A 23,034-nucleotide genomic window follows, 5' to 3' on the forward strand; every position below is an offset into this window, starting at 1 on the left:
TGGCGAAGCTCGCTCTCGTCGTTCTTTACCTGTGCACTTGACCAGCGAGTCAGCTGGAATTGCGTGACTGTGATCGGCGCTGCTTTCGCAGTAAATGGGAGCTCATAAGACGCGGTGAATGTCACGGTCTCTTCTCCGGCCGTTCAACGAGGGCCGGCGTGAGGAGGGGCTGCCTGCGCTGTGGAAGCCTCTGAGTCCCGGTCGCGGGACAGCGGAGCGCAGGCGGTGAGTGCTGGGGGAAAGGGAGATGCGCTCTTCCCAGCTGACCTGTTGTGCTGCAAAGAAACGTCTCTGCCCGGCCCCCTCGAGGAGCTCGAGCGGAGCCCAGCGCGGCTCTGAGCCCGTGTCCTCCCGCTGGCTCAGCTGCTCGGTGTTAATCTGCACATAGGACGTGCTTTCTGCATGGGATATGCACGAAAGTCTTCTTTCTAACGCGCTGGGCACGGCATCACTGAGCCCCGACTTGCTTTGATAATGTGCCCTGAACTTAATATTAAATATTAAGTTCTCAGGACTTAATACTTGACTGCAAAGGCAAAATAATATTTTACTTAAAATTCAGCAACTAAAGAATGTTTTAACGGGGTGAACGAAACTAAACACCATAAGAAGCAATGAGGGATTTTTAGCTCCTAGTTAGGGTTGAAATCTTCAGATTTGAGACAAATCCTAATTTACAGAAAAAGTTAAAAATCATCCTTTTTTGTACTCAGACACTCACTCTTCTTTGTTCCATGCTCACTAGTGCTGTCCAAAAAGGAAAAAAAAGTTGATGTGAATCCTTCTGTTGTTGCTGGTGGTGGCTCTCCCCTGGCCCCCCAGCTGTCTCCTCGAAATGATCACTTCTGCTTTCACACTTCTCACACTTCAAAGTTGTGCATTGCTTATCATGCTGGCCTGTCTACTGCCTGTCTTCTGACTGCCTTTCTCTTAGCACCTTAAATTCCTTCTGTGACAGTGTGATTTTAGCACCTTCATTCACTATTTTCTACTTAACTGCTAAATGTCAATATATGCTGGTGTAGGAGAAAGTATTTAAGTGTCAAAGAGGTTTTCTTGTTAGACCCTTTGTTCATTATTTGCAATTTAGGATGATAGCAACCGTTGTTAGTGTTGTGTTTGTGGACTGCCCACTTTTTATAACCATTTACATTAACCTCTATTTGCATTTAGGTTGGTTAATACAATTCTCCTAAATAATAGCTTTTGTTGTTTAAATAGGAGTAATATTTTCATGAGTTTCAGTTTGAAGATTAGGATTTCCTTTCTGGAATTTCAAACAACACCAAGGTCCGAACAAGTAATCTCCAGCACAACAGTACAGCATTGAGGCCAGGGTGAGTTTTGTCAGTTTCACTTCAGGTGATTTTAGTTTTTGAGTATTCAAGGAGGCTCAGTGTTCCTCTGTGAGTATACACTGGAACACAATTATTTCTAGTCAGTTTTGGTGCAATAGTTTCAATTCTGTTACGGCATCAATAGTCTTGAATCACAGAATCAACTAGGTTGGAAAAGATATTTTGAGATCATCAAGTTGAAGCTAAGACCTGACACCGCCTTGTCACCCAGACCATGGCACTGAGTACCATTTCCAGACTTATCTTAAACACCTCCAGGGATGGGCACCTCCATGGGCAGCCCATTCCAATGCCCAGTCACTCCTTCTGTGAGGAACTTCTTCCTAATATTCAGCCTAATACTTGCCTAGTGCCTCTTAAGACTGTGTCCTCTTGTCCTGTCAGTGGTTGCCTGGAAGAAGAGACCGACCCCACCTGGCTACAAACTCCTTTCAGGAAGCTCTTGTTGCAGTTAAAGGGGCTGTATATCTGCTGAGCTAATAAAGCTCAGGTCTTAGGGTGTGTACTGAGTCTTGTGTGTTCGGCCTCTAACCTTGGAGGAAAATCCATGAAAAGCTCATAATATCATGCTGCATCTTAACAACTTGGTTGAAATTATCTTCGCTGGGGGGAAAAAACCCAAAAACCCAACAGATTTGCAAATGCTGATTTGGGAAGGTTAGTCTCTCAGAGCAGTTAACCTTGCAATAATGCATGCTGGCTTTGAAATGCCTGTAAAGCTACTGCAGATGTTTTGTATAAGCTGGCTGACCAAGGAAGTGGACGACTTCAGTGCTAGACATTTCCATTTTAGTCAAGAAGAGAGAATTTAATTCCTGCTGCCAAAGAACAAAGATTACTGTCATGTGTCTAACCTGCAGAAACTGATGGGAAAAAGAGTTCCATGGATTATGCCACCATCACTGAAACTTGATTTTGTTAGAAGTAAATTTTTTTAAAGATTGTGGAAAGCAGACTGCCTAACCTTGTAGAAAGATGTCCCTTAAAGCATAGAAGAAAACTTGGTACCAAGACTTCCCCTGCTGCTTCCTGGGTTATAGTCTGTGCTTTTTGTTCTCTTTATATTCTGTGTATTTTTAAATATGCTCCAGCCACCTCTTTTTCTCCTAGCATGGACTTTCAGAAAGAAATTATCTATTTTAAAAAAAAAACAAACAAACAGGCACACAATTAAGGGAGATAATGCCATCTGTATACAGATAAAACCATCTGTATTTTGCTCTTCTGTTTACAGTCATATATTCCACAACCCACAATTGATGTTACCTTGTCTGCCACTGGTGAAAAAATAATTAGCTACACCAAGTAACTAAGTGTAAAAAAAATACACTCTGTATCTTATCTTGCATTTGTCTTTATTGACAAGAGCATTGGCCAAAGAGTATTTGGCCTGTCCAGAATTTAATTTTTTTTTAAATATTTATAGGAATATTCTCCTTTATAGCACTCTTTCCTCATTTGCTAATTTGAGTTAATGAACAAAGTCTGTGATTGTTTTTGTATTTTATTAAAGTTACATCAAGACACATGCTCAGTGGTTCACCACTGAAGTCCAAAATAGGACATTTGTATTAAGTCGATCAATTTTTAAAATGACAGCATCTGCTTGTCTGTACATATTTATTTATGATTCTTCCTTAGGTGAATGTAGCAGAAGTCTGGTGAGGAATAGCCAGCTGTTGGAATTAGCAGATAAAGAAAGCAGTTATTTGTTCTGTGAAGGAGTGTGAAAGCTGAGGCCAGGAGTAATAAAAACTAAATAGATGCCCCAAATATCTAACACAAGTCAAGATGTGTAAATTGCTTGCAGTGCTGAATGGTGAAGTCATCTCAGATGAGTTACCTCATCTAGAGTTCTTGTTAAAGATGAAACCTTCTTCAGTGCAACATCACGTCTAGCAATCCAGAGCAGAACAAATAACACTGGAGATTTTCTTTCTCAGGACTTGGGGCTGCTGCTCAGCTCCTCAGGAATGCCACGTCCCTTTTGGCACCTGGTACTTTGGAATTTATACTCTCCTTAAAGTGAGGATGGCAAGAAGATGGAGCCAGACTCTTCTCAGTGATGCCCAGCAATAGGAAAAGAGGCAAAGCACTGGTGCATAGGAAGTTTCACCTGGCCCTGAGGAAGAACTTCACTGTGTGGGTGAGATGCACTGAACAGATGGCCCGGAGGGGGTGTGGAAAGTCCCTCATGGGAGATATTCCAGAATGTACTGGACATGATCCTGTGTCAAGTGCTCTGGGATGACCCTGCTTGAGCAGGGAGATTGGGCCAGATGACCTACCTGTGGTCCCTTCCAACCTGAACCATTCTGTAATTCTGTACCAGGGAAGGTGATCTGTTCCCTCGTTTCCAGGGCTTTTGGAATGCCTGGGCATTGCCTTCACTGCCCATCACAGCAGGTAAGTGCCTGCCAGTCTTGGCAGTGTCCAGGAGCAGGGATGAAGAGGGGACAGGCTGATGCTGCTGCTGCCCTGCCACCAGTGCTTAGGCTGTTTTTGCTTCCAGGAGTGGTTGACTGGTACCTTCCATGAGCAGTACACACAATATACTCACTTAACATCACCCCTGTGCCTCCCCACCCATGCAAAAAAAAAGGTAAAAATAAGTGAAAATGGAACGTAAGATGCCCTATGGCACTTAAATGGGAATATAAATTGATAACTGCCTTAAAAGCCATAGTTGGCTCTTATTTTCCTTTACAGGAAATGATTGTCTCCTCTTCTGCAAAAAAAATAGTGTAAACACATAAGACTAAAGATTTTGGGTGTCTTACCAGATTGCTTTTTCTGTTCCTCTGAACAGGAGATGAATGATTCTGATTAAAATATGTATAGAATTAATTATTAAACATAATTTTTCTCAGATGAGCAAGGTCTTCCTGATTGAGAGTAACACAGCCATGTATTTTCATGGTATCTTGGAGCTGAGTGTAGTTGTGCAGTGACAGTGTAATGACGGATATATCTTTATCAACCTGTTCCCTGAACTGTTTTTATCACTGCCATCTGCTTGGCCGAGAGTGGCAGCTGCCAGGTCTCACAAATAGTGCTGTCATGTACTTTCATGTAGAACAACATGTTGTAATTTCCCTGATATTACTACATGAAATAACTTTAGGTGAGAGAAGGTGACATTTTGCATGGCACTTTGAAATGCGTCTCATTGCTTTGGGTATGGGACACACTGTTCTTTCTGGGGCAAGCTATATTAGCACACCCAGTTCTACTTTCAGAAATCACTGGGAAACATTTTACAAAAACATTACGTAATATCCGTCTGGGACATGTGTCTGTGCTGAGATGCAACTGAGACAGTATTGCTTACACGTGTAGCCTTAGTTACCTTTGCTGGATGGAAATTATGTAAGTTAGACTATTTTAAAGTTCTTTTTCCTTATATCAACTTGAATCCCCTTCATGTATGCAAATATGTTCAGACAGCTCCTTTAACATTAAAGAAAACATAAAATCTTTACAACTGTAATGAACGAGTGTTTTAAGGTTGCTTAAAGAATCACCAGTGAAGGTATCAGCAAAAGTATGGTTGATATAAAAGTGGAAGCATAAAAAATTTGTTTGCAAGGTTAACTCTACTACTTCATTTAAGAACTAGAAAAACCAAACTAAAGTCTAAAATCAGTCTAAACCCAGAATTAACTCAAATGTTACCTGTGTGAAGGCTGGGGGATGGAGGGGAAAAAGGGTGAGGGTAGAAAATGATAAGGATAAAAAGGGATAAAAAAGACCCTCCTGCTGAATCCCAAGGTTCAGAATGGACGTCTCTGCTGAACTGAGCTGGGGTGTGACCAACAGTTTAGGCCCAAAGGTTTAACAGCTCTTATATTTAGCAACACTTAATTGACAGCTCAAGTTGAACAATTTAACAAATTATTAATTTAGCATTTACTATAGGGCAACAGTAACTACCAGGCCTAATTTACTTAAAAATCTAAACTCAAGAATTTAGGAGAGCAGCATTTGTAGTACAATTCAAATAGTGTATTCACATTTGCATGCACAGAGACATAAACACTATTTACAAAAATGTGAAAAATTCCCTTCAAATTCAGTGAAGGATTCACACTGGATGCCTTTGCATCTTCTCAACAGGCAAAGGGTTGAGCCTCAAGGAGTGGAGGCATCAACCCAGCATCTCTCTTCTCATTCAGCAGTGGTTGTCTGGGTACAGCAAATGAGAATTCACTGTCTCTGAGTGGTCCCAGTCAAAAGGAAGTCACTGGTCACAGCCTTCTGCAGTCCAGGAGAGTTCAAAGGGTCTCATTCAGGACCATTGTTTATAGGGTCTCAAGAGAGTGGGTTTCAGTCACAGTAATTTTTCGTCCTGGCTGCAATTCGCTTTTGTAACTTCCTTTGAAATTTCGGTAACAAAAATGTTGCTCCACTTAGGTTGTTATTCAGGCTAGAAAAATGAGTTTCCAAGGCTGTTTGTTAAAAACAGGAGCTGATTAGACAGCACCACTTCCTGGAAACAGACGCTGTTTCTGAGAAGCTCAAGAGGAGCTTGGCACAGGTGCTGTTTGTCAAGGCCGAAGCCTAGCCAGCATTTCTTGGATCATACTGCGACCCAAGAAGGAATGGAGCAGATGCACTACCACAAGAACAAACCTTTAAAACAATCTTTATATCTGCAGGTGCAAAGAAAACTGAATTGGGATATTTCTTATTGCTAATGAGCATTAATGAGAAACAGCCTTTCTCATGAGGCAGAAAACCCTGTTGTGATGAAGAAGGTAGAATATGTATTCTTGATTCTCCTATAATTTTCTTGTTCAAGTGCCATAGGATGTCAACTGCTGAACAGCTGATTGGCAGCCTGAAGGTCTGAGGCACGGAGACAGCTGGCTTGTAGTCAGCCTGTTTGGAACACTGCTGCAGGTACTAGACTTCCTGATAGGAGTGTGGAAGGAAGTGAGGGCATGGGTCCTTTATGTCTTTCTGTTTTATACGAATGGATGTGTAGCTTTGGCACTTCATTGCTAGTGAGGCAGAGGCCATTGGAATTGCGAACAGTGTTCTCCCAATGGCAAACATAGTGCCAGGCCAGAGGAAAGTCTCTTGGCATTTAGGTGGTGATGTACACTCTGGAAATGTAAGGCTTACCTGTCATTCCAATAGTGCATTTCAAGAGGCAAGCTCCTGCCATTGTACTGATCTTGCGCTCACACAAGATTCCCTTTTTCTGCTAGGGGCTGGGACGTGTAATTTTCATCAGCCACACTTTATATACATTTATGTACATTAAGAGGAAGAATATTTATACATATATATAAACATTTTTGCCTTCCTCCCAGGATTTAAAAATCTCATTTGAAACTGTTTGATTCATCCCCTGAATAGAGCTATAAATGCTGCATGAATTTGTTTTGTGCTCTAAGTATACACATTTATCTATGTTCCTAAATCACATTCTTATTAATGAGCACAGTGGTTACGCACCACAATTGTTGGTTGTATTTTGTTTCTGTGGATGCTTTTGAAAGATATTTTAAAGTCTTTGTTGGAGTTTGCATGTGCTTCAAAAATTAAATTTAGTCTGTGATTTTATTACACTTTTAATTTAATTTATCTTAACTGGTGCTTTCAAGCTGTGAACCAGCTGTTGACTTTGAAAAAAACATTGTTCAATTTGAAAGGAGCATTTTAAAGCTTAATGTAATGGCTGTAAGTAATCACTACAGCAATTATATTCTCTGGTGTTGTGCGTCACTATAGCAATATTGGAGGCTGTAAGAAAATGCAGGAAAGAAACCCAACAGGTTCATATGTCTCAGTTTTGTCTGCAATGTCCAGCATCTGTCTGTTCTGTGTAGCTTGGTGTCCCTGCTTGAATTGTGTTAGAAAATAAGAAGCTTCACTTTGTTGTGGCTCTATGTTTGCCCAGCAGCAAGCAGGGGCTCTTGGCTGTGCTCTCCTTGGACTGGAGACAGGTTTTGATTTTTCCCATGTGGGCAGATGGTAGATATGCCGCTCTGCTTGCCTCCTCCTGACTCATTCCAAGATATTGTGTAGAATTTTGGGGTTGATTTTTCTTGAGCAGCTGTGTACCCACCTTGCCTGATACTTGTGATAGCAAAGCTTTTCACAAAGCATACAGAGAGTGTGGCCGGAATGGGAGGCCTTGGTGTCCTGTAAGGTCAGGGCATGCTCCCAGTGTGCTCTGGAAAGCATGGTAAGGAGAATTAATAGAAATGGGTGTATTTTCATGCACATTCTGAGAAGGAACAGCCTCCATTTATTTGTGAGTAACTCTCCAGTTCAGAGAGGCTAGGATTTTTGTGGAAGAGAATTTTCTGGATCACTGCAGTGAGGATAAGGGAAGAAGCATCCCTTCATGTTGTAATAGTCTATGAAAATGTTGTGCAGCTTCAGCTTCCTCTGCCCTGGAGATTCTCTCCATCATGATTTTTAAAGAAATGTAATACACATCACTGTGGAAATAGACTTCTATTTTCCAACGAGTCACCCAGCCATGCTTTACACGCAGCTTGCATTTGAGAACCATGGACAACACTATTGCTCCAAAAAGTCAGTGTAAGATCTCTGCTTTTCACAGAATCCCAGAATGGCTGGGCTTGGAAGGGGCCTCTGCAGATCGTTTAGTCCAACCCACCTAAAGCAGGCCCACCTAGAGCAGGTATTTTTGCCAGTGTGTGTTGCGGAGCAGGTTCAAGTCACCTGCCTAGCTACCATCACTTCCTGTTAACAGCACTGTGAAGTAACAGTGCAGGTGGGAAAAACCCCGTAGGAAGCTTAGATTCAGCAATATAATAAACCTTCCCTAAATTTAATTTGTTGCAAGATCCTTCAGAATACGTATCTAATGACAGCAACATCTGAGCTGATACAGTATTGTGAGAATAAAAGGAAGGACAAATGTGCAGGGAGAAGGGGGCATTGTGAACTTTGGATGAACTGGAGACTGGACTTGCTACTGAGGCATAATTACAGTTATTTGGTTGCCATGGCTTTTAAGAAAGAATAGAATATGCATCTGGAAGTGGGTTTTGTGATGGCACTTGTCGTAGATTGTATTAGTAATACGACTGGGGTGATCCTCTGCTAAAGGTAGCTGTGCCTTGGCATGGGAACACCCTGCTGGAACGTATGTTGCTGTAAAATGAAAAAATGAGATTTTCACAAGAATGAAGGCACAACTCTCTGTGTTTGCAGTGTGCATTTGTGGGACATTCTCAGCAAAAGGAGTTTCAGTGTAGTTTCCCATTTATCCACCTGTGTGTGGTGCAGAGCAAAACAAAAGCTACAGATCCAAGCATGTTTCAGAAATCAGTCATGTCCCTTCTGGACACATGTGGCAGAAGCTGGGATGGTGATCACAGAGGTCACAAAAGGACAGAGACAGAATCCTCATTGTGACAAAGCCAATATGACATGTGAATTATATCTTGTATGTGCATGTGTGTGTATAAATGAGACACTTAAAGGAAGTAACTGCTAGGATGGAGACAGACATGAAACAGTGTGTTCTGGAAAGTTAAAAGCTTAGCCATTGTACCAAGGTATTTCTTAATGTAGCAGAATGAAATTCCTTTGGGTGCAGCAAATGAGACACATAAAGTGTAATGCCTTGTGAAATCACAAAGAGCCACTTTCAACAGATGGAAAAAGCAACTTTAATACAAAACCAAAAATTGATAGACTCTGATAATCCTAGTACCAGCTTACACTTTACAGTATCCATTACTGGCTGTGAAATGTATTTTGGTAGTTAAATGCACTTGCTAGTTTGTCACTATATAGAATTTAAAAATTTGAATTTTATGTTCTGCTCTTTTCTTCACTGTGAGAAACTAAAAATCTCTGTGACAAATGGCTTCCAAGTCACACATGCTGTTTCACTTTCCTGTCTGCTGCACCAGTGTGGCTGTTCTTAGTGTGGAACTGAAGCCCTGGGCTTGAAGCTGGTTTTAGGAGTCCCTGTGGTAGGGATGTAAGGAGCTCTTGTCTCCTTTTGTGTTTCCTAAGTGCCTGTTTGTTGCAAAGAAAGGCTTATTCTCAGTCCTTGAGCTTCAGCTGAAGACGAGCATGTTTAGTGCTGTAGATAAGACCCTTCCTTCTGAGAAGCTCTTTAACTTTTACTAAAATGAAATTTATGGTGTGCCTGTTTATGCTAAGCAGCCCATCATTCCCTGTGCAGGCTGTGCTCGGCTCCTGAGGAGGGCAGCATGGGTTAGCTGATGCTCCTCGCCTGGAATTCTGCTTTACATTCCAGCCATGTTTGAGGCAGAGCTAGTGAAACGTAAAACAGCATTGAAGGAATTGGTAGTAACACTCTTGGCTCTGTGATGAGATGCCCGGGCTGAGCAGAGTGATCCCCACTCCTGTTCTTACAGGAGAAATTGCCTCTTGGTAGTGGTTGTGCCGCCTGCTGCAGGCTGACACCCGTGTCTGGTACTGGGGGATCTCCTGCAGGCTGGTCCCACACTGCTCCCCAGGGGAGAGTGCAGACACAGAAAAGCAGGTATGTAAAATCCCAGTGCTTCTCTCCCTTTGAAAGACTGACCCTGCATATTGGAAGGACTTTGTGACTCCAGTGTTGTGGACAGGTTGTTACTACTTGTTGAACACTGATGCTGAACTCAGCCTCAGTTCAGTGGAATATTTACGAAATAAGAATATGAAAACACAGATCCCCTATACCAAGGAACTTGCAAGGTGGTGGGGTATGATATATGTATTTCACTAAGAGGAAGACACTGGGAAACCTAAGGGAGCAGCTTTTTCCTTGAAGCAGAAACAAGGATGGTCTAAAGCACACAAGAAGCCTGGAAAATCATGTGGAAATACTTGTGACATGTACATTAATGCTAGATGAACTAATAAGGATTAATGTTAGCAGGAATAATGCCATTGGATATCCCAATGATTAGACTATTATAATAATGAGTTTTCCAGAGAGGATGATGACAGGTGATTTATATACTGTACAGATATTTCTTCTGTGTATCCAGATGATAAGCAACTCTGGCACTTTGCTGCAAGAATTTGAGACTGCTCCTTATAGCTGAATTTCTCCACTCTTCTGAATAGTTGGTTGGCAAAAAAGATCCCAGGAAGGGAGGGAGTGCTGAGTAGACAAAAAGGGTGCTAGTGTCTCATTCTTTGCCTAGTTGGGGAGAGCTGTTGTGAACCTAGCCCTGAGATATTTTGGGGCCTCTTTGGGAAAAAAGAGGAGAAATCTGTCTGGAGGCATGATGCAGGGACAGTTTTACAAGCACCACTCAGATGCAATAATGTGATAAAGGTCTGACTGCTATTCTGTCACACTCTCTACCTTTCTGCTCTGTAGGAATCAGCTGCTGTTTTCTGGTCTGGTATTCAGAAGAAATATATCCAGTGGGATGTAAACTTCTGTTGCTATAGACAGTTTCACATAGTGTATATGTGTATGATCTTTGCCTACAGCAAGCTGTGGTCTAACAGAGCTAGTAGTCACTGAGCATGTAACAGTGATTGAGCAGCAAAATGAGAAACCTCAGACAGTAAGAAAAGGTAGTTGCAATTTTCCATGCATGGCATTCCATCCTTCATTGTGTCTGTGACTGTGCTGTGCACTGGCTGTAGTTGTTGCTGTCTAGCAGAGTGACAGCATTAGCTTAGTGTCAGCTGCTGTGTAAGCCACACTGTGCTGCAGGATGATCCCAGGTATCCCTGAGCACAGCCGAGCTCAGCAGCTCCAGCCTTCCACCTTTCAGAAGCAAACAAATCTTGTCCTGTGTGCTCCAGGCAGACTATTTCCAGTGCATTCAGACCCATGTGACTTTTTAGACAGAAGACATTTGTCTACTTTCTGTCATTATTTTCTAGTAAGTTTTTCCACAGTTACAGCATTATGCTAAGGCAATTAAAGGAAATATTGATTTTGTTCTGATACAGAAGCTTTGAAAATTTATTAACCATTAACATTCATGTACAATCAAAACATAATGTTTTTCCTATTAGTCATATGTTCAGAGTTGTTAATTTGACTTTCCAGAAACAGTTGCCAGTAGCATAAATGGACCATTAACTAGATACATTAATGCAGTTTGTTTCAGTGTAATTAGAGACCTGTAAGGTACATTTTAGCAAGTTGAAAGTGTTAATACAGGCGCACACATTTTCTGCCCTCATTGAAAATATTCTAGACAATATCCCAATTAACAATCTATTCAGGTCCAGATTTCATAAAAAGGCAGGAGAGAGCTCTGAGGCACTTCCAGGTGTTCTGCTTAGTCAGGTTTGGAAACCATGGTTTGAATGAATATTGGTCTCCAGAATGCCAGTGCCACAGGGCACAGATAAAATTACTGAGAGGCCTAGGTGCAGGAGGTGCTGAAACATGCCATGTGCCTGAATTCAGGGTCAAACTTCAAAAACAGATTGTCAGAATATGTCATCTGGAGACCCCCATTCTCAATTTCCCAGAGCTGTTCTCAGTGCAGAGGCCAGCACACACATTGCATCACCTTCTGCTCTCAGAGCCCTTGCACTCACAGTCAGTGCCTCACTGGAACCTGTGGAATGTCACCTTACAAGCTTTCAGATGTTTACCAACAGGGAATTTTCTGTCTTGGTGTGGATTGATTGCCTTTCTTTTCTGTTAGCTGTAGACTTACAATGAGATGTTCATATTTTAAATATGGTGCAATGACATCAATAGTAATAATTATTGCATGCATCAAAGCTTTGGAGATTAGCCATGGATCATGCACCTAAATGGCAAATGGTTATAATAGCTCTGTACATGAAACATCAAAGTCTGAGGAAATGTTGCTCTGTTCTAAAAAATACATCAGAATGATCATTGCACTCCAAGCAAAGTGCGGAACTGTAAATGTGCATGGAACAAATACAACACATTTCATACCCATCTGAGTGTTTCAAGTGTGGGAAAAATTGATTCCACAGCTCCAATTACCAATCCACATCAAGCAACGACTGTATTGAAAGTATGAGATTTCGCACAATATTAGGCTTAAGTTGACTCCTCCTTTTGAAAATGTATTTGTAATTAGGGCCTAGAAGAGCAAGAAGCAATATTTGGGGTTTTAATTTTTTATATGCTCCCTGGCAGAGAGAGAAGTGGCTGAGATTGCATAAAATTCTTAGACCCATGATGTTTCAAGTATCCTTTTGCTGAATCAAAATGGCTCTCTTGTAGACTAAAGGAACTGCACTGTATTTTTCTTTGTTAGGAGAAAAGTATTCCAAGCAGAGTGAAGCATGGGCTCTCTCTGCTGAGCCTAGGGACAGCTGCTGAAATAAAAAAATGCAGAACAGTCACTAGAAAAACAGAACCTCTGAACTCAGCAACTGAAATTCCCAATTATAGACATGCTGCTGTTTCTCCTGCCTCATCACAGCTGTTTTGCTTGATCACTCCCCCAGCCCCAGTGGGATGAACAGTGTGAGGATATGGTGCTCACACAGCCAAATCAAAGGCCCAGTGAAGCCTGTGCCTCAGCCATGAGTCTGGAGGAAATTAGAGGCCTTCATTAAAGTTTCAGAAAAATCTAACTGGTATGAGGACAGCATTCAAAACTGTTTTTGGGGCAAAACAAATATTGTTTTAACTCTGTTAATAATTTATGTGTTGCCAGCAGAGATCCTCCTAGCATTAAGGGAATTGAAAATTAAAGGCATAGAGACACTACTTTAAGAAAACATGTTGATAAATAATTAATATGGCATAGACCTACTGGAATCTGAAGAGTAGGTTTCAGTTTGTCTTGTCAAACCTATGCTTTCTAATACCACAGTTTCTTCCAGAATGAGAGTATGGTAATTTTTGGTTTATATCGACAGAAGCTCGAGTTGCTTTTAGGCTCAGCTGGAATAATTCACTGGCTTCTGTCAGTATCATGTCCCAAGCCCTTGGGATCCTAAGCAGAATACACCCAAAGATTGTGGCTTTCTTAAATCAAGATGGATCAAAGATTGCTGATTACTTGGAAAACAGAACATACTATGGCTTTTTCAGGGGAGCTACTGTTTGTCAGGGTCAGGCTGGATCAGAATAAAAACACTGGTGGAAGAAGAAGCTCTGGCAATCCCTGTTTAGCTATGTAATTTATAAATAGTTGGGTGAGGTGCCTTGGGATACGTAATCCCCAGGAACAGCTACTGCTTTAGTTTGTGATCTCTGGAGAGATGCATTTTCAATAGTGAGGCAAATCTTGGGGACTCTGAAAAATCCATGGCTGGCACTTCCCCATAGCATTCTACCTGATGGGGATCTTATGGATGAGAAATAGTGCAGCTCAGCATTCACAGAATACAGGCTCATCATTATGACCAAAGAAATGATGGACACAGAATGTGCTAAGGGAAGTAAATATGGAATTTCTTCATTTGTCTCCAAAGCAGTTCTAGCACTGCTGTGAGCAGAGCCTGCCAAGCAGCATTCTGTGACATCACTGAAGGGTTCAGCTGGTGCACAGTTCTTGACAGGAAGAGACACTGTCATTTCAAAACAGTATACTGAGCACCATGTTAACTAACAGAGCTGCTGCCATCCCTGAAGGTCTGTATCTTGCTGAAGGGCCTGTGAGCTCTTTAAACTCCCAATTTATTTGGCTCCACTCCTATCTTTTAGCATTGCTATAATAAATCAGATAAGTCAAGCATAATTTCTGGCAGTCTTTCGAATTTAAGAAGCTGCACAAGAGTATCCATAGAACTATAGTTATCCTTTCATTCATTTAAATAAAGCAATAGTGAATGCTGCTTCTTCATTAGATGATCTTAAGTTCAGTACTTTAATGCAAAAGATTTGTTGATATTGATGGAATTCCTAAACACTTTTTTTTTTTTTACTACAGCAAAGTTAATAATTAAGGAGAAGAGAGACTATCCATGTAGGCTGTTGTAAAAATAATTCCTGCCTTAGTTCAAAGGAAAACTCCCATGTAAATTGAGAATGTAAAGGTTACTGACTTGAAGTATGAAGGAGAGTTTTTTCCATTCTGAATAAAGTAAATGCAGTAGTGAGGTCCTGGTGAGTGCAGACTATGCAGACTGCAGCTGAGGGTGTTCTGGCTCAGGTGGGTGCCCCTTTTGCTGTCCCTGGTGCCTCAATGGCATCCCTGGCACCTGTCCCACAGCCAGCCAGAGCTCGCCTTCCGGCTCGCTGCCGTGGCTGCCGGCAGCACTCAGGCCTTTGTTGAAACTGCAGTGCAAAGCTCATGGACTTGCAGTCCTGGGAAGGTTGGGCCTGACATGCCAGAGGAGGAGCTGTGGAAAATTGCCTCTTGCCCACAGTGATTCCCCCAAAGGAGAATCCCTTGGTCTCAGTACGGTTCCTTCCTCTGGCTGTGGCGGGTGGCAGAGGGCGGGGTGGGTGTGAGCGTTGTGCAGGAGCTGCTCCTGGGCAGCCCCAAGAGCCCCTCATTGTGAGGGCCATGAAGGCCAGAGCTGGTGTCCTGCAGGGAGTGGCCCTCTGCAAGGCTACCTCTTCCCTCAGTTGGTCTTCCTGTCCCACTGTTGCCGCTGCAGCTGCTCATCCTTCTTCAGCATGTCCTTGCTTGTGGCTCTCTGTCTGTCTGCTGCCACAGGTGCCCTGCTCTGCCCTGCCTTTCTCCCACTGTCCCTGCCCTGCCCACTGCCTGCCCCAACTGCCACCGTTGCCTCTGCTGTGTCTTGCTCTCCTGATGCAGGGACACCATCTCCCAGTCCTGCTGCTGACTGTGGGATAAGCATGCCCGCCAGACAGCCCTATTGTTGGTTAAAGATGCTGACTCTGGGAGCTCCATGCCCATTAGGCAAAGCTGAGAATCTGCCTGATTTAACAAGGCAAGGAAACAAGCCAGTCAGTTATCTTGATCTGAAGCATATTCTAGAAGTGATTAGCTGCCTAAACTTACTCCATAATTATCTGTGCTGAGTGGTTTCTGCACATCATTGCCCATTTTTCTAAGTTGATATCTAAGTTGATAATGGAAAATGAATAAAGTCTTAGTTCCACTCTGATTTTGACACTTGTGCCAGAAAATATCTGAAGATGAATATTTTTGTTTTCACAATAGTTAGATTAATATTTAATTTGTTGGCATCAGCAAGCTGATTAGTTTTCCTCTAATATGACTTCACTTTGTAATTACAGGAACCAGCTTCTCATGGGGAGGAGGGTGCCTGGGGTAAGAGGCTCAGAGACTATCCTGACATCACTGCAACCATGATTTCACCAGGATAATGTGCTGCAAAGTTATTGTCATATGAAATCTCTACTCCTGGAAAGAGGTACAGGTGCAAGGGATGTGCTGAGTACAGGGAAGATCTGCCCTTGATTGCATTTAAACTGAAGTGGAAACAAGGTGCAGTTTGTCACATCTTGGGGAATGAGGGACTCTAGCCTGCTGCTGCAGGCCAAGCCTTTTTGATGATGTAGCCTACCTGATGTAGCTGCAGGCGTAGGGGACATGCCACAGCACTGCAGGGGGATGGGCAGAGGTAACTGAGACACAGGGACTCCCCTTGCTGGGGATCCTCTGTTGAGCTTAGGGAGTGCTGCTGTTGGCTGCTGGCAGTGACAAGCCATGGAGGGACTCTCAGCACCAGCATGGAAGCAATCTGAGAGAGAGCTCCTTGGGGCATGGGAGCCTGGCTGGCTTAGGGCCTCTCTTTGGCCACAGCCATTAGCAGATGCTTCTGAAAAGCCTGTAGCAGACAAGGTGAGGAGTTCCTGAGATCATGATCAGGTCTGTGTTTGACCACTGCTCTGAACTAGCAGGGGGGGTTATGCTCCAGGAGTGTATCCGAAGCCTGTTGAAATCCTGAGTGCATCTGGACTCCACAGGATTCCTGGTAAAGAGCCACATGTGATCCTGGGATCACACTGGCTTTCCTCTGTCAGCCTGATAGCAAAAAATTTCCCTGGCACCTTGTGATGCTTATACTATGAAGATGGGCTGATGAGATTTGGTGTGTGATGGTGATCCCTCTAGCTGGGGACAGTCCTGCCTTCCCTATTGCTGTTGTAGGTGGGTTGTCCACTTCCATTTGGCTGGATCCTCCAGAGGTGGGCAGGGGAGTCAGCCTGCTGTTGGGGACACAGAGGCAACAGGCAAATTTGCATCCTTTGTTTCTAGGATCATTTGATGCTTTCTTCATAAATGGGACTATTACCTGTAATTCAGTCCTTCATGTGATGGACCCTTTCCTATTTCCTCAGAGAGCAACTATGCCTCAGAATCAAATGCAACCTTTAGAATTAACCCATCTGTAATGGCAAGTAAGTCTGGATTCTCCTGACCAGCTATGCATAGTAACATCTCAGTGCCATATTCATCTTGAACTGTCAGTTTTACCTAAGCACTCAGGAATAGCAGCACTGTCAGGGTGTTGTTATTCATTCATTTTCACCCACTTGAAGTATATATTGTTGTCATAATCTGGCACTTTGCCCTGGGAACAAACTCCCCATGTGGACAGGGATTAGGACCATTTTTCAAATGCTGCGGTCTGTTAATTTGTACTGTATGAAGGGAAAAGGTTTTGTTAAAACTCCATTGTGAACATTACTTCAGCAGAGCATGGTGGGCATTTGTCTCCATTAGCCAGGGGACAAATGGGTGTTGGTGACAGGCACAGTGAGCGTAACCTCTGTGGTAGTATATGCTCTTGCACAGTTCTCATTAGTGCACCCAAAGCTGATCTGGTGAGCGTCATCCAAATCCACTTTTTCAGCATCTGACCATCTACTACCTGCTGGCTGCTCAGCCTCCATTTCACATTGCAGTCCTCCAGAACTGTGCCAAAACCTGATCAGTGGGAAGTTTGGGTGTTTTCTTTAGCTGCACTGTGCTCCTGGCTGGGCAAGAAAGGAGACAGCAGGCACTGAAGAGTTTACAGTTCAACCAACAGCTCTCACAAGCTGACTGTCCTGTTTGCTTCTACACTATAGCAGCAAGTGAACGGTTACTACTGCTGAGCCATCCTGAGCTGTGATGGATCTTTGGTCTTCATTCATAGAAGGCAGAAAAATTAAAAAGGAAAATTAATCTCTCAGGGGAAAACAAAGCAAAGCAGCAGCCTCTGCTACATCTCATGGCCTGCCTAAACACAGGTCTGGACTAGAACATTTGCTGTGACCATTTAGTGACCCATGCTTGTCCCAGATTCATCTTATGAACTGGAAAAAGCAATTTGTCTGCCCACATGTCCTGAAGTACTGATATTTGTCAAATTCACTGCTTTGAAAGCCCTAGATTTGAACTACTGGATATGCAGAGAGAGAAGCAAATAAAAGCTGGCTGTGATATGTGTGTTTCATCTGGGTAATATCCTGGTAAGGCCGGATTTATTACTTTTATGTCTTAAGGCCAGGCAAACCTCCTGGGGTCAGTCATAAAGTAGGATGAGGCAGGAGAAGAGTTTGAAAAAGGAGAACCAGAAATTCTCTTTGCCAATAGAAGTGTCTTAGTTCGTCGCTTTCAGAATTTCTACTTCAGGCCATGCTGTCAGGTCCACCATCTGTCTGGCACTTTAGCTGCCCCTCTGTTTTGATGCCAGGCTGCTGCCCACTGACCTTGGCACTGCAAGGGCCCTGCTGCCTTGACTCTGGGGTGCCAGCGTGGTGCCTGTGGTGCCCATGCCTGCCAAGGGTGACCACAGCACATGCCCTTGTGCTCTGTTCTCCTTTTCAGAATATAATCTTCCTTATCTAAAAATTGATTACAGTAAAAAGCACAGGCTAGTACAAAGTTATCAATGACAGGAGCTATGCAAGTATCACCTGTGAACTGGGATTAACAGTAAAAGAAGACAAACACAGGGTACACAGAAGGTATTTTAAGCCACAATACCTAGGACTATTTCTAAATATTAAAAAAATTCACACTGAAATTGAAAAATTATGCATTTCATTGTGTTAATTCTGCCCAACTGGCAGTGCCTAATGAACTGTGACATTATCTGCTAGCTTCAGGGAGTCTGGTGGGGTAATGCAGAGCTCTGGTATCCTCTTAGTGTGGCAGGGTCTTTGGGACAGTGGGTTGGGAGGAGGCCCTGCACCTGTGTGTGTCTGCCTGCTGGCCTTGGTGCCCTGAGCTGGCCTCAGTGCTGCTGCACGGGGCAGACACAGGAGCGACCTGTGCAATGTGCAGGTCAGCAGCTGCTGCCTGGCTGCCATCCTGTCATGTTAGTTCTTCATGTTTGAAGTAGGGGAAGAAACTGGAGCACATGAGGGTCAAAAGCTTTGTGGCATCCAGTGCCTTTTGTGGGGAGCTTGGAGTGAAATCACAGAAATCTTCCAGAAGACTGGTTCATTTTTAATGAGCTAGGACTATAATTTGTCTGTTTAATTCAACCTGAGTGACCTAATCGCTTCAATTTGGACTTATTGCCAGCAGAGCAGTCAGTCAGTTGGAAGTAGACCCGGGGCAATGCATTTTGTCATTATTTTAAATTTTCTCTATCTGACAAATTTGAAGGTCTTGAAGAGACTGAAGCCATTGTAAAGGATAGAGCATAAGACAATAGGTCACACAGTGTGTTAAAGAATGAAAATTGATTCATTCTTTCCTCTGTTGAATAAGCAGCTGTACTTTCATCCCTGTGATCCATGAAATAAGCTGTCAGAGAAATAGGAAATGTGCCACATTTGAACTTCACTCATTGATTCTGTTCTGATCCAAGGTGTAGTATTAAAATGCAGTATGGTTGATGAAGAATCTGCAGGAGTGACAGCAGCCAGGCCCAGCTTACTTATCAGTTGTCTGGGCTATTTGTAATTAAATTATTCAGTGCTTTACAATGCTGCAACTCATTTACTTAAGTCATGTGGTCAGGAGAAATTTCACAAAACCAACATTTGTTGGTTTTAAATAAAATCAAAGGCTGCAGAAAAGGCTCACCGTTCTATAATTGTATCCCCTTTAATCAGGACTAATAATTTGCAGACAATTCAGAAAAATCTACTGTAGTCAGTGTAAGAATGGGTAGCAGAGAATTCTAGAATTTGGGATTTTATCTGGAGCATGTCAGGCCAATTAATGCCTGTAATTTAGATAGACCTAGCTGTGAAATTAAATGGAGGACATTCCCATTATTCCCTAAAACCGACGCCTGGTTTCATTTCTTGTAACAGAACATGCCTTCCTTTACATACCTATTCCCAAGTAAAAAATTTAACCTTGTTATGCTGTTCTCAAGTAGTATCCAGAGGACTGCCTGCAACTGTGACTGACTGTGTTAAGTCTGTTTTATCCACACTGAAGTCTTTGGCTTCTTTGGTGAGTTCTTAAAAGTTTTATTAACTAAAACATCAGTTTTACTGTCTTTGCTTTATTTGCCTTAAAATTGTGATTCATAAAGATGGATTTTTATAATTAAGGTAGAAATGAGAAATAACCCCCTATATATAATTTTAAAATGTTGGAATTGCAGGCACTATCTAACTTCTGTTTTAAATCACGGGAACAAACTGTTCCCCATTAGCAGCCCTAATTAAATCCATTTTTCTGTGAGTCTTTGGCAAATTCCATTTTAGTAAAGCTGTGTTAAACTCTCTTTTATTTCTTCTTGCTTTGCAGAATTTTCTGTTTGAGATGAATAATGGTTTGAATATGGTATGTGGTGGCTCTGTAGACTCCAAAGATATAACTTGAACAAATACATTGTTCTGGGGAGCTGGTATAACAACACTGCTGAAGATTTAGACACATTCCAACTACCAAACAGGCAGGAGCAGGACCATCCTGGCCTGCAGCATCTATATACAATGCAAGAATGGGCAAACATTTGTGCAGCAAGGAGGCTGTGAAAAGGTGAAGGAGGCTTGCAGAAGGGGAGGAGAAGGAGCATGCTAAAGCAAGCAGCATGCCGTTCGCCCCGACTCAGCACACTGGGGTCTTGCACTCCTGAGGTCTGGGATACCAGCAGCTGTGTCCTTCTGGTGTTGTCCTATGCCTTGCAGAGGAGTGAAGAGAACTTCCAGAGGTTATCCAGCTCTGCTTTTCCTCAGTATATCCTCAGCCATCACATGGAGATGTGTTTTCTGCAAGGCTTTGTATGTGTTCTGTAGCATCTGTGTGGGTTGTTATGTTGAACCTGTTGTGTTGAACATTTCTGCACACAGATCAAAATCTGGCCTGGGTCACTGGTCCTGTGCACAGACAATTTTGTTAGGGTGATGGTCCCTGGTGACTTAACTGAGCAAGCACTGCACACACCAGAGAACCCACTTGAAACAGCTACTCATTTTGCAGTCCCTGTGCTTGAAGATTAACATCCTTCCCAAAACCTGCCTCAGTCCCAGAGCAACAGGCTCTGTCCTGTCCTCCAGCATCTTCATCACTCATTTACTGCAACGATTGGCTTCAGCCTTCGATTTCCTCTGTGGAGCATATTGGAAAGAGACAGGCTGAGTTGTGAACATTAATAACAATGAATAATAACAGCACAAGTTCCACAAACTTTAACAATCAAATGAATCAACAGTCAGGAGGGTTTCATTAATAAATACCTGCAGGAGTTAGATGACAAGAGAGCTAAGTGCCAAAGGTGTGTGTATCAGTTAAAGGCACTTATCCAGTGTGATCGGGATTCTTAGCCCCTTTGTTTACCTGGTGGGTTCCATGCTCTCCTCCATGACTTGCTGCAGAGCGGGAAACAGGGGCCAGGAGGAGCAGAGGAATAGGTATAGCAGACAGGGTTGTCCTGTGTTGGGGTTACCTGGCAAGGTTTTGGTAGCAGAGAGACTGTGAGGAACATCATCTATGAGAAGATGCCAAGAACTGCCCCTGTGTTGGACAGAGACAATTCTGCCATTATTCTTATAGATAGGAGTAGATTCTTCATGACTCAGGGCAAAAATATTCCCCTTCCAAAGCCATGAAAGTAAAAGCTGGGAAAGACCTCTTAGGTTACAGTATATTTCCCTCAGAACCAAGTGAGGATTGGAGGATAGGGCCATCTGGCTTGTCTTATGCAGCTTTCTTTTAGATGAACTGAACCTGGGATGGTTTATAACCTTTTATGCAGAGCAAATTGCTGTGCCAAGAGGAGCATCCCTGGTCATTATGCTTTTACTACATCAATAGCAAAAGGAAACACAGGCTTTCATCAGTCTGAAGTCCAGTCTGGCGTAATACTAATTTAACTAGGGAGAGTTTGAGGACCAACTACCAATGTGTTCATTCATTTCAGGAAAAGAGAAGGACAGTTTCTGTAATTATGATTAAAGGAGCTATTAATGTCTCATTCAGGTGTTCCTGTTACTATAAAAGCAGTACTTTTCTCTCTTTGGAATTTGCAGCAAATATGTCATCTGCCTTTGTTGTCTGAAATGCTTGAAGTCAATTTTGTGAACTTCCATGTTTTCAATAATAAATATTTTTTTGCTAGAAGCCTTGCCCCAAGGCACATGATGGTTATGGGAAGGACAATTGGTTTCAAGAGAAATCACGGAGTTCAAGGGTAAAACAGAACTCACTACAGTCACAAGGAGTAAAACTGGGAGCTGTTGTTCTGAGAATCTATGCTAGAATTAGGCTGCCTGTCAGGAAAAGGTACCTCTCTTATAAAGGCGTGAGATTTTACCTCAGACAGGGACTGTGAAGCTCATTCCAGCCTGTTGTCTCATTGTTTCCTGCTGCTTTTATGTATTCAAGGGCCTCTGCTCCACTTTCTAAACCTGCACCATGCTGCCATGCCTGGCATGTAGGAGTTTTTGTCAATCAATCACCACAGCACAGGCTAATTGCACAGCACACTGCAAATGCTTGTGCTGAGCACGGTTTAGCATGGCTGGTTTGGCCAAGACAAGCATGTTACACTGCTGGGCTACCCCTGGGTGAGTGGGGAAAATATATCATGGTAACAGACCTAAGCCCTTTGCATACCTGTGTCCATGGTGAGCATGTCTGACACCTGCACAGCCTGGCACTTGCTGGTTCAGATGAGCTGGTTCAGATGAGCTTTCACAGTACAGGATAAGTGCAGATTGGCGCTTGCTTTCTGACAAGTATTTTCTCTTACTGCTTGTTGCCTTTCATCTCGAATCTGTGTTTTGGTATGCCTGTTGCCAAATTCCACTGAATACTCCACTTGGTATCAGAAATGTCTTTATAAAGAGGACAGGGGGCTTGGCAGCCTCAGAGCTCTTTATCTTATTCCTCTACAGCTGTTGGGTCTCTTTGCCTTTCCAGGTTTCAGAGACTAGGGAGAGGTGCTGTAGGAAAACTTGTAAAGTACCATGTGATGGTTTGTCTTTGTAGAAGTGCTGTTTCTGAGGAGCAAAGAACACCTAGTGGTCTCATTTTTGTCCTTGATCATACATGAGTGTCCTTATTTCTTGAGGACCACTGGGACCCCTTCAGTTTGCTCCTTTAAGTCCAAGTCCTGTTGCTCTGCTTCGTAACAAAGTCCACCTGACAGCTGATATCAAAACAACTTATGTCCCAAAGGGAACTGTAGAAAGTGCTTTAGTTTCTCTGTAGTGATTAGAAACACAGTGCTTCCTTCATGACATACTTTATTCACGTGCTTCTGAGGCTCCTGCACACTGAGCCTTTTGTATTTCTCTTCTCATAGCATGCATTCCACAATGCGCCATTTAATGGATGTTATTTGGGTTGAAAGGTAAGCAGCTTAAATGCTTTGCTTTCTAGCATCCCTCTCCTGTTAGAGCCATCTCTCACTCACTCTCAAT

General features: G+C 42.8%; 1 long non-coding RNA gene across 3 annotated transcripts; it reads left to right on the forward strand.

The window, feature by feature from the left end:
• The first annotated feature begins 104 nt into the window (after positions 1 to 104).
• LOC132081196 (uncharacterized) lies at positions 105 to 21,727 on the forward strand. 3 transcript variants are annotated; one of them, XR_009419648.1, is made up of 5 exons: positions 114 to 225; positions 3,302 to 3,764; positions 15,487 to 15,623; positions 19,539 to 19,615; positions 19,916 to 21,727. It is a non-coding gene; the product is annotated as an uncharacterized LOC132081196 (long non-coding RNA). The 3 variants fall into 3 exon arrangements; XR_009419646.1 differs by having other exon boundaries at positions 105 to 3,764; XR_009419647.1 differs by lacking the exons at positions 19,539 to 19,615; positions 19,916 to 21,727 and adding an exon at positions 16,472 to 16,806 and having other exon boundaries at positions 105 to 3,764.
• The last annotated feature ends 1,307 nt before the right edge of the window (positions 21,728 to 23,034 follow it).

Source organism: Ammospiza nelsoni, chromosome 17 (assembly GCF_027579445.1).
Source record: "Ammospiza nelsoni isolate bAmmNel1 chromosome 17, bAmmNel1.pri, whole genome shotgun sequence".
Lineage (NCBI taxonomy): Eukaryota > Metazoa > Chordata > Aves > Passeriformes > Passerellidae > Ammospiza > Ammospiza nelsoni.